The sequence below is a fragment of the Onthophagus taurus genome, chromosome 6 (genome assembly GCF_036711975.1).
Source record: "Onthophagus taurus isolate NC chromosome 6, IU_Otau_3.0, whole genome shotgun sequence".
Lineage (NCBI taxonomy): Eukaryota > Metazoa > Arthropoda > Insecta > Coleoptera > Scarabaeidae > Onthophagus > Onthophagus taurus.
Window position 1 is genome coordinate 30696926 of NC_091971.1, and position 12833 is coordinate 30709758.

Consider the following 12833-nt stretch of genomic DNA (forward strand, 5'->3'; position numbering starts at 1 on the left):
GTTTTAAATCGATAAAGAAGACTAACATTTATTCGAATTCTCGCCCGATTATGTCAAGTAGTTTTTTTTATATTAATCGATAATTTAAATCAAAAGTAAAATGAAAATAAATATATTCGTTATATAAAACTAAGACCAAACAAAAACAATATGTAAAGAAAAACAAAAAGAAAACAATACTCAGGAATTACACCGGGAATTTTATAAAACTCGCAATATATAATGCAGTAACAATAGTTAGGACACTACTATCCACTTGCAGTGGAAACGGTTTGCTTGGAAAAGGTGACGTCCTTATGATAACTCTGAGTTATAGTCTTAAGAGACGCACGGCTAAACCCGAATGATTCTAGTTCTAGGTTTAGTGTTAGTTCTAGTTTTACACTAGCACTGTCACTAAAACTAACATTAGACCTAGAACTAGAATCATTTGGGTTTAGTCGCACGTCTCTAAAGACGGCTAAACCCAAATGATTCTAGTTCTAGGCCTAGTGTTAGTTCTAGTTTTACAATAGCACTGTTACTATGTGGAACTAACACTAAACCTAAAACTAGAATCATTTGGGTTTAGACGCTCGTCTCTAAAGACGGCTAAACCCGAATGATTCTAGTTCTAGGTATAGTGTTAGTTCTAGTTTTACACTATCACTGTCACTAAAACTAACATTAGACCTAGAACTAGAATTATTTGGGTTTAAACGCTCGTCTCTAAAGACGGCTAAACCCAAATGATTCTAGTTCTAGGCCTAGTGTTAGTTCTAGTTTTACACTAGCACTGTTACTAAAACTAACATTAGACCTAGAACTAAAATCATTTGGGTTTAGCCGCACGTCTCTAAAGACGGCTAAACTCAGATGATTCTAGTTCTAGGTCTAGTGTTAGTTCTGGTTTTACACTAGCGCTGTCACTAAAACTAACATTAGACCTAGAACTAAAATCATTTAGGTTTAGCCGCACGTCTCTAAAGACGGCTAAACTCAGATGATTCTAGTTCTAGGTCTAGTGTTAGTTCTAGTTTTACACTAGCACTGTTACTATGTGGGACTAACACTAAACCTAGAACTAGAATCATTTGGGTTTAGACGCTCGTCTCTAAAGACGGCTAAACCCAAATGATTCTAGTTCTAGGTATAGTGTTAGTTCTAGTTTTACACTAGCACTGTCACTAAAACTAACATTAGACCTAGAACTAGAATTATTTGGGTTTAAACGCTCGTCTCTAAAGACGGCTAAACCCGAATGATTCTAGTTCTAGGTATAGTGTTAGTTCTAGTTTTACACTAGCACTGTCACTAAAACTAACATTAGACCTAGAACTAAAATCATTTGGGTTTAGCCGCACGTCTCTAAAGACGGCTAAACTCAAATGATTCTAGTTCTAGGTCTAGTGTTAGTTCTAGTTTTACAATAGCACTGTTACTATGTGGAACTAACACTAAACCTAAAACTAGAATCATTTGGGTTTAGACGCTCGTCTCTAAAGACGGCTAAACCCGAATGATTCTAGTTCTAGGTATAGTGTTAGTTCTAGTTTTACACTAGCACTGTCACTAAAACTAACATTAGACCTAGAACTAAAATCATTTGGGTTTAGCCGCACGTCTCTAAAGACGGCTAAACTCAAATGATTCTAGTTCTAGGTCTAGTGTTAGTTCTAGTTTTACAATAGCACTGTTACTATGTGGGACTAACACTAAACCTAGAACTAGAATCATTTGGGTTTAGACGCTCGTCTCTGAAGACGGCTAAACCCAAATGATTCTAGTTCTAGGTATAGTGTTAGTTCTAGTTTTACACTAGCACTGTCACTAAAACTAACATTAGACCTAGAACTAGAATTATTTGGGTTTAAACGCTCGTCTCTAAAGACGGCTAAACCCGAATGATTCTAGTTCTAGGTATAGTGTTAGTTCTAGTTTTACACTAGCACTGTCACTAAAACTAACATTAGACCTAGAACTAGAATCATTTTGGTTTAGCCGCACGTCTCTAAAGACGGCTAAACCCAAATGATTCTAGTTCTAGGCCTAATGTTAGTTCTAGTTTTACAATAGCACTGTTACTATGTGGAACTATCACTAAACCTAGAACTAGAATCATTTGGGTTTAGACGCTCGTCTCTAAAGACGGCTAAACCCGAATGATTCTAGTTCTAGGTATAGTGTTAGTTCTAGTTTTACACTTGCACTGTCACTAGAATTAACATTAGACCTAGAACTAGAAACATTTGGCTTTAGCAGTACGTCTCTTAAGACGGCTAAACCCGAATGATTCTAATTCTTGGCCTAGCGCTGCATAACAATAAAAACTAGAACTAACATTTAGATGACGCACGTTTAGCCGTGCGTCTTCTGACGTATATTTAGCTGTGAGTCTACAGACGCACGGCTAAACTCGAAACTTTTTAGTTCTAGGTCTAGTGTTAGTTCTAGTTTTAGTTCAATAAAAATATGCAACATAGTGATATTTTATGCTAACTAGCGATACCTACCACCTACAAGCCGTCATAATCCGTTAACTCCCAATTTATTAATTTATTTGAAAAGATTTGTTTTATAAGTAGACACATACAAACATAGTTATTAAAATCTGAGAAAAGGGTTGTACTATAAATAGATCGCTGAGAAGATATAAGAGTATTTGCCGAAAATAAAATGTAAAAAAAGAACTTGGAAAATATTTATTTATAAATACGTAAATTCTTAAGTAATATAACATTTATGTACTGCGATGAAACGGCTCGAAACAGCTTGTACATAATGTTATAATGCATTTTTTGCAAAACGTTAGGGCATTGATGCTGCTGTTTCCTTTTTCAAGAAAGTGGCCTTTTTGGTCGAATCTTATGTCTTCGCGAACTGACACGACGCCGTAACGAATTGAAGGTAGACTGGGATGTCTTTCTTTCATAACATGTCGGCTATGTCCAAGTTTTAAGTAATGTACGGCTATGTCCCTTCGGAAATTTTTGATTGAAATGGACTTCTTACCATGAATTTGACGGTAAACAAGATATCCATTTATAATTGCCATGTTAATAATACGAGTTACTAGACACCAATATCACTTCTTCCCTCTAACTGCAATAGAATGCTTTTCCAAAAGCCAGTCGTGTTGATCCACCAGGCTGAGGCACTGGTACTTTTTCTTTTTTTGCCTTGCTCCATCTATTAACAGTTGACACAGGTTCCGTTGAGCCAAAGTTGGTTTTGACAATTCAAATTTTATTTTCCTTGTCAAAACAACAATCGAATGTACCTCCTGTCAATATTTCTAAGTCTGGACGTTTGTAGCGGACACTTTAGCATTCTATTCTCCCGTATCATTCCTATTGCTTTAAATCCAAGCTGTCGCAACTTTAGTGGCAATCCGTGGCTATCAAAAAAGTTATCAAAATAAACGGAATAACTGTTGGGATTTTCTATAACTGATAACATTTGCGGAACCACTCGTGTCCTTCTTTTCCACAATATAGAGACAAAATAAAACCATATCCATCGATACCACACATCGTCCATAATTTATAGTCAAACCTTATTAGTCCGTAATACCTAACTATCATTTCGTCGATAAACAGATGTTCTTCAAATACTTTCGAAAATTATGATTCATTTTTTCGATCAAAATTCTAATTTTGAAACTTTTATCTTTCTTGTTTTCTTCAAAGTTTCTATTGTCTTGAAAATGCAAAAATTATTTTATTTCGTAGTATGCATTTCTCGTCATAGCATTCTTGACTATTGGCACACCTAAGTCTTCATGGTTAGACCAATAGTCTCTTTCACTAGGCAAGGTGTGAAAGCGACAAACATTTTTATGTCATCTATATGTTTAGAGACCATCCATATTTGTTTTTTTGACTCGCATATCTTGTTGTTCCTTCCAGTCTATATTCATATATTTCATTGGTAAAGCAGAAAATTTGAACAGACGTATCATTGTCAAGGGTTCTTTACAAACATTGTCGGCAGGCGGCAGGTCATAGGTAGGCAGTATTTTCATCCATTCGGCAGGACGCCTATTTTCCCTATCTTTTCTACTTCTTTTTGTGTGAGGTTCGTCAATGTGAGACAAATCTATGGGACGTCTTGGAACAAGATACGATAGTGGGAGAGAATCTTCTTCATCAAATTCTTCATCAACAGTGATTTTAATGGATCCAAAACGTCATTTACGATGGGCAAACTTAGGTCATTACCGTCGATTTTTTCCTCATCCGTAAGTTCATTTACTTCTGGACTAACAGTATGTATACAATTTCTAGCTGCGTACCACGCGTTGTTTCCACTTCTCTGAAAGGGTGAAAAACGTCCTAAACCAGTGATCTATAAATAGATCGGTGGGAGGTAACGGGTTAAGAGAGGTACGGCTAAACGAAATTTTTCTAATTCTAGGTCAAGCCCTGGTTTCTATGGAAATATATTTTTGTATATTGAGTCTTAAGTGAAATTCACTGTAAAGTTTATATAAAAATACTAATTTACTGGCTTTTTCCACTCCTCATTTATTGCACACATTGTAATAGGCGAGCCCAAATGTTGTGAAGACTCTTCTCTATTGAAGCTGAAGAACAAACAATACATAAAAATTGTTTTAAAGTTGGAAGAAGTTTCTCAATCAGGAAGGTTCTTTTGTGAAATCCACCGCTGCAATACAGTAGCAATGGATATAACTTCCTTGCAGAAAATGGTTCCATTTTCGTCTCTAGCTTAACTATTAGTGGTAATAATCCAGTAATAGCGTACGTACCCCTAAGTGTGTTCATAGCTTCGTCTTTCTCTTCCATCGTCAATTTATATTTTGTTTTAGTTATATCTAAAATAAATACAAGTAAATGGTAAGGTCTAATGTAAAATTTCTGATAAACTTGTGTTTGAAACAAACTTGTGTCTTATTTTCTTTCACACTTCTTCAGCATCATATAGAGAAGCACCTTTTTTGCAATTTGTCAAGTCCCCGGGATATTGGCTTTAAGATATTTAAGTAATCTTCTGCAGATCGTTTGGGATCAATATTAGATACTTTCTGGTATATTGGTACATTATTTGATATATTTTGGTATATATTGTAGAATCAATTTCCTTTTTATTTTCTTCACATACTTTTGACAGTTTTTCCCATTGACTTACATGTATTTCCAGGTAATCCACTACACTGTTCCACCTCACATTGTTTAAAACTTTTCCATCAGTATAAACAAGCCATATACTTAGATATAGCCAGGTGATAAAATATTTCACAATTTGGATCACATGAAAGTAACATGGACTTTAGTTACTTCAAGGTCTTTGCTAAGCAAATTGAGAAAGTGAGCTGAGCATCTATAAGTTATAACAGAACCACTAAAGCTTAAGCTTCTGGTCTATGTCATCTCATACTCTTTATTTTTACTTTTAAATTTATTTTTCTAAAATGTTTTGAAAATACCATATCAACAAATTAGAGGAAAGTCAATATAAAGTTATACTTACTTACAATCGCGTAGAACAAATCAATCACCTAGAAAAATAAGTTTTAAATCGATAACGAAGAATAACATTTTTTTCGAATTCCCTTTCGTTCTTGAGATATTATCCATAAAAGCTTTCTCAACGAATTAGGAGATGAAATAATAAAAATGAACTTCATAAAGTTATCATTTTTCTGTATTTTTTGGGGTGGTATTTATTAATAATACAAAACATAAAGTTATGCGTGTAGAAAAATAAGTTTTAAAACGATAAAGAAGAATTCTCTTGAGATATGAATCTTGAAAAGTTTAGATTTAGAAAAAATCGGCGAGCCAATAGGATAAAATGTTATTTTTCATTTTCACTTTTAAATTTATTTTTCTATCAGAAGATTTTAAAAGTTTTGTGAAAACCATTTCATCCGATTAGCAATTTCTATTTACTCTTCGGGGTGGTTCTTATTAATAATAAACTCTAAAGAAAAAAGTACAAGTTAATTGCGTGGAAAAAAAAGTTTTAAATCAATAAACAAAAATAACATTTTCCCGAATTTTCTTTCGTTCTTGAGATATTATCCTTGAATATTGTATTTTTATCAACAATCGGCGATATTGATGGATATAAGTGGAAATATTTCAAGAATTCTACTCTTTCTTTCCACTCTTAAATTTATTTTTCTACCAGAAAAGGATTTTCAAAGTTTTGAGAAAACCATTTCATCGAATTAGGAAATGAAAAAATAAAAGTTAAGTTCACAAAGTTATCATGTAAAGAAGAACGAAAAAGTTGTTAAACAGAAGTTTTCAATCGAGAAACAAGAATAATATTTTTCCGAATTCCCTTTCGTTCTTGAGAATGTTTGATTTAGCAAAAAATCGTGGATATTAATGGATTTAAGGGGAAATATTTTAAAAACGAAAGCAAATAGCACAAAATGTTGCTCTTTATTAACTATGGAAATATCTGAACGCACTAATGTAGAAAAGCCATCTCAATTTGCGGTAGGTTTATTTGTAAATTTCAATTGTATATCGATATTTTATTTTTTCTCTTTTACAAACTGAAGCATGCAAAAGATGTCAAAAACATTTTCAATAGTTATTGATCAGCTTCTTTTCAAACCGTTTATTTATCCCCAAAAATACGCTAAAATTATAACTAAATGTAATTTGAATGAAATTCGACGAAACCAAACAAAAGCACTCCAACTGCAATTAATTATATGATAAAAATAAAAATAAAATTTAATTATCAGAAAGTTAGTGAAATTAGTTTGTTTCAACCTAAAAATAATATTAGTTTAATAGATTTCGTTGACCTTGAGACATGACTTGAACGTTTGATTTTATGATATTCCATCGTTGAGCTTATTTTAAAATCATATTGGATGCTTTCTCGTTGATGTAATTATGATGTTCGGCCATATTGGTAATCATCCAAGTAGGAACCATTCCGATTTTCTGTGCGCTCAGGATATTATTGTTTTGGTTCGGAATTAAATGGAATAATCGTAAATTCTGATAACGTTGAGTCATTTATCGGTTAATGTAACTTAATGTAAACTTATCGCTCTACTAGATTTTTGCAGCAAACATAAATTGTTTCTTTAATGTCTTTTTTAATTTATTTTTATTTCGCTGCGGAATTAAAATAACATTTCAAAGTAACCAATTTTGGAACTAATTTTGTAAGTATCGAGGAAACCTTTCATGTTCTCCCATACCGGATTTTCGTTAAATTTTCTGAAATGACATTGAAGGTTTTGTGTGTTTCTTTGACGTTCTACTCGCATCTTGGAAGTAAGCTCCTTTCATTTCTTCTACCAGTTTTAGTTTCATACTTTTAGCTACCTTTAGTTTCTTCCATTATCTTGGTTAATGAAACATTTAAAATACTTATTTTTTGTTTGCTTTTGAGTTTTAGTTTTTTGTCTTTAGCTACCCAACCCAACACATCAGCACTAGAACTAGTTACCATTATACTCTATCACTAGAACCTTTGAGATCAGTATCATTATCATTCGTGTCATAGATAATAATATGTAAAAATTCTCTCCTCCAGTGTTTATGCAGAGTTTAATATTTTACAACACAAAAATTTCATTTCAAAGCTGTGGTAGATTTTCAAGATAAATGTCCTTTTTATAACACCAGTATAAACTGACATTATTCATGGAAAACTAGTTTTTATTTTGGACACTTTTTGACAATCCTGGCTAATTTTTCATATAAATATTTATCAAAATACAATAAATATTTTTCTTCTAATCCATGCACTTCAAAATTTCGACTTGGACCTCCTGGATCACACAGAACTTTACGATTTTCCCATATATTCCATTGAGAATTCGTCATCGCGGAAAGTGTTGTCTTCAAGTTTACTGGAAGATCCTTTTTCGATTTAGATTCCCTAACAATATTCGCTATATATTCTAATAAAATTCTAATAAAATAATATTTATAAATATAAAAAAAAATCCATATAAAATATGAAATAATATACAAAATGAAATGATGTTTTCAAGATATTCTCTGATTTTCCACTCTCTTTATACTTAATTAGACAAGTCTTGTATGCAATAAATTCATCAGCAAATATATTTTCTTTAATATCTGGGTTTCAATACATAATTTCAAAATTAGAAACAATCTTGTCATATTTAGAACTTACGTGGTAATTGATCTGAAGAGTTCCAACGCTGAACTCTACCTCATTCGAATCTAGTGTTAAAAAGCCATATTGTTAATAGCTATTTTTGACACTTTCTGGAAAAGTTACAAAACTTAACAATAATAAGCAAAAATCAATTTTTTTAAGGAACAGCTTATTTAAACTATTAAACACAATTGAAAACGAAATGCTTTAATAATTAGAGTGCTAATAATGTGCTACAGAAAAACCTGTTAAAACTACCTGGAGCTAGAGATGGTATGAAATATACCATGTGCAAATATATCAGAGGCCTAACACAGGATTTAGGACCTAATAGAGCTAGGGATGCTTATAGGTTAACATATGTTGAAATTTCTCTGCAACATATTTATAACCCTAGAGGTAAATTTATACTTAAGATGCGGGATAAGAACAAGTGACAGAAACACTCCACAAAGTAGTAACCCTACAGGACGCTTTGATACTAAAATTGCTCCAAGAAGAGGTGATACTTCAAAAAAGTTTTTTTTGGCTAACAGCCAAACGTATTCCATTACTTTGCGTCCACTACAGATCAAACAAAATTTGTAGATGAATTAATGTATGAAACTTAAATAGCACCCAAGGAACACAACAGTCATAAAATGGAGACGAACTTGGCTGAGTACTTCAATGCGAAGATTATCTTGCACTAGAGAGTGTCAGAAATTCCCATATACATATATCTTCGGAACTATAGGAATTTTTATGTTAAAGTGAAACTACAAGAAGAGTTGTTAAAACAATCCCGGTTTCTGTAAAGATAAAAATGCTTTGATATTGGTAATGTGCCATGTAGTGAGTTGTCAGAAATCTCAAGCACTATGAATTGCTTCTTCTAAAACAGATGTTAGAAATTTCCAAATATCTTTTTGGAGATGAAGATTATTTTGTGGTAAAAAATGAACAACTAATAGAGGTATTAAAACAATCCTGATATCTCAATACCCATAATATACAAATATTAGTGATGCGAGATGTTTTGGCATTAGAGGAGCTTTATTTAGAGGGATGTCAGGAATTTCAATGCATATCTTTGGGGTTGGAGTTCTTATTAAGTTACTGATGAATCACCATGAAATATGTTAGAGTTAAGAGATGTTAAAAGTATCCCAGTATATTTATTATGATATGTATACTTTAGTGTTAGAAATACCCTCTAGATGTTCGAAACTTCCAAGCATTGCTATTGAGTTGGAGATGCTCTTAACGTCTCGCTGAACTGTTTTTTGATATTATTTCCTCGGATTCACATCTGAAATGTATAAATTATTGAAGTGTATAATATAAGAAATTATCCGATTTAACGTTTCTTACATAAGGTGCCTACTAAATAAACCTGACATGTTCAACATCCTAGTAGGCTATCATGCAATACCTACGACTTCATACAGTCGTGTTAAAAGTAATGCCATCGGAGCCAACACCGGTCATCTTGTATGCGTTTTGATAATAATAAATAAATTTCAAAGTACTTTAGTCAACTTCTAAATAGAAAATAGAAACTTCGAGCACATTTGACACGACAGCGACCCGATATGGGCTATAAGATTTTTTTTAAGAAATGCTAGATCAATGAGCTGTTATTTTAAATGTATACTTTGTATGAGTGAAGTTTGTCCGGCATACTTAACGTAAGTGACATCTACAACTCGTCAACACCACATCTACAATTAATTTGTATCAACTTAAAACTAATTACTCCTAACATACTAAAAAGGGTTATAAACTCGGTTTTAAAAAGCGACCTCGGCTAATATATACTATCTTACTCGCAATACCCGAATTCGAACATTGTCCGAAATTTTTACCTACAACACGTTGTGGGTAAGCTTAAATGATTACAACCCGTTCTGAGCAATTTCTTTGCTCATTGAGTAGCGGAAAATACTCACAACGCGTTGGTGGTATTTAGGTTTACTCAGTTGCCGAAATTAACCAAGTTTGCACATTCTGGACACAAAAAAGTACCTAGAACGCGTTGTGAGTATTTAGCGTTTACTCAAAACACGTTGTGGACACTAAAAAGTATCCACAACGTGATGTAAGTATTCCACGGTTGCTCACAACGTGTTGTGGTTATTCAATATTTAGCCACAGGCACATCCCAGGCTAACATCGTCTTAATATCTATAAATATAGTGTGGACATATAAATTGTTTTTTTTAACTTATTATTGTTTAATTTAAAATTTTTAATTTTTTTTATTATAAAAATTAAAAATAAATAAGTGCTCTATTAACATGTTTATTTGTTTTTACGTGGTTTATTGTTGTGGCATTTAGAATTACACCTAACGATTTATTTCTACAAGTATTCAAAGGGAAGGGAACATATAAACGGGTATATTCAGAGAATGGGAGAGGATTTTAACAATAATGGCAAGCATCAAAAAAGTAATTATACTTCCTTGTTCTAGATTACTAAACCCAAACTGTTCGAAAAATTAAAAATGGTTCCAATTAATGAATGTAACGGAACTAATTAAGTATCATGCAATAGTTACAAGGCTGTTTTTAATAAATTGACACTTTCTGCGCCTCACAGGCTTTTAATAAGAAAATAAGCAGCTGGTACTTTCCAGCCGCCGTTCTATAAAAACTAAAGCTTTCTTTGCCAATGAAATGTGATCACTATCATGATTACTTCTAAGGTTCACTCCTTCATAAAATCTATTTTCATCAAAAATTCTTGTTTTTCGTAGCCATTTCATTAATAATAAGATTTACTAAAATATTTTCTGTAGAAACTTTTCTTTGTAATCTTCTTATTTTTCCTTGTGGAGCAAACTCTTCAAGGAGTAGCCTCACCAGAACATTTAAAAGAACGCGTTGTAATCATTTAAGCTTACCCACAAAGCGTTGTAGGTAAAAATTTCGGACAAAGTCCGAATCGGGTATTGCGAGTAACAGATATATTAATTGTATAGCCTCAATCGTAAGCTACCTCGGCTAAGATTGAGACACAAATTTTATGAATTCGCCTCATTAAGCCGAGGTCACTGCAACGTATTGGCCACTTTTGGGTTAACATGACCAGTTATGGGTTAATAATATACCAATTGTAACAAATAATCTCTTAATAAGGCGAAGTTGTACGAATCCCCTGTTCTAAAATTATCTGTGGTCGTTTGCAACCTGTATATCATATAATATAAATGGTATCTACTTGATCAGCTAAAGTCGTGTACTCTATCCTAATATTAATCGATGTCGTTTGCTGGCGTGGCTCTATAATTAATATCACATCAACCCAAAACTAATCAACTCAGTGCTGTGCATCGGCCGCAATAGACTTTGGTTTGTCTTAAAGCAGAGAACCTATGCCTTAGCTTGACTAAGCCGAGATCGCTTGCGGCCGAAGTGTTGCATTGTGCTATCATTTTTTAGTGGTTAAGGCCATAATCGCGGTGCCTTTGCGACAAGCAGTCTCAGCTTGATCTGGTGAACTCATAGACTAAATCTTAATATTGGTCGAGGCTGTACAATTAATATTGTATTAACTCAAACTGCACAATTCATTGCAGTACCTCGGCCAAAAGGACTTAATAAAGTGAAGTCATAGATAATTCAGCGCATTGTTTATGAATTATGACCATTTAAAGAAGAAAGCAGAATTCGAAAAAGATTTTCGGAAGGAGTAAGCATTTAAATGAAATATTGATCACCGAAATCGCTTAAGAAGTAGTCTTGTTTTGAAAAAAATAGTGTACATAAATTAGGACTTAACTTCACATAAGTCGGTCATCCCATAATGTTGTATGTGACATCCTTAAATAACATCACAGATAAGTCTCAAATTTTCACGCTGTATTACTTATTATTGTTTCTGGCAATAATAAATATCATCCCCAAATTACCATCTTAAAGATGCCCTCAATATTGTCCTTGAAACAATCAGTGCCAAGTCTGAAAGAAAAAGTCAGAAATTGCAATAGTTATAAACTAGACTTCAGCAAAAAACCGGAATTACATTGTTCAAAGTTCACATGAAGTCTGAAATTACTGTTCAGAGAAAACAAAATTGATTATAAACCAAACATGATTTTTCATGGCAATACTTATGTGTTCAATAAAAGAATGCGAAGAATATGAACAAAAAACCAATGGACTTGTCTTGTTATTGCACAGGACAGGAAATCACCAACACGGAAACTTTGCCAATGCAGGATAAGCACAAAAGCAAAGTAACAGCTGCAGAAATGAGGTACCGGGTGGTACAAGATCCGTATAGATAATAAGAGGCTCCCAAAAAGATGATGATAGACACCCAGAATGAAGTAGCTGTCAGTATCAAGAACAAAACATACATAACGTTGGCAGAAGACTAGATACTGCTTCTAAAAAACTAAATACTGCTTTCTGAAGACTAGATACTGCTCTGGAAGATTAAATACTGCTTTCTGAAGACTAGATACTGCCGACAGATCTAAATACAGCATCTGGAACCCTAAATACTGCTTTCTAAAGACTAAAATTGCTTTGTGGAGACTAAATACTGCTTTCTGAAGACTAGCTACTGTTGACAGGTCTAAATACTGCAAAACAAAGATAAGATATTGTTGGAGAAAACATACATAACGTTGGCAGAAGACTAGATACTGCTTCTAGAAGACTAAATACTGCTGTCTGAAGACTAGATACTTCCGACAGGTCTAAATACAGCGTCTGGAACACTAAATACTGCCTTCT

At 33.1% G+C, this 12833-nt stretch overlaps 1 protein-coding gene across 2 annotated transcripts in view; it reads left to right on the forward strand.

The window, feature by feature from the left end:
- LOC111416476 (Lim3 homeobox protein) overlaps positions 1 to 12833 on the forward strand; it is a 76584-nt gene that overhangs the window by 53827 nt on the left and 9924 nt on the right. The window lies entirely within an intron of this gene.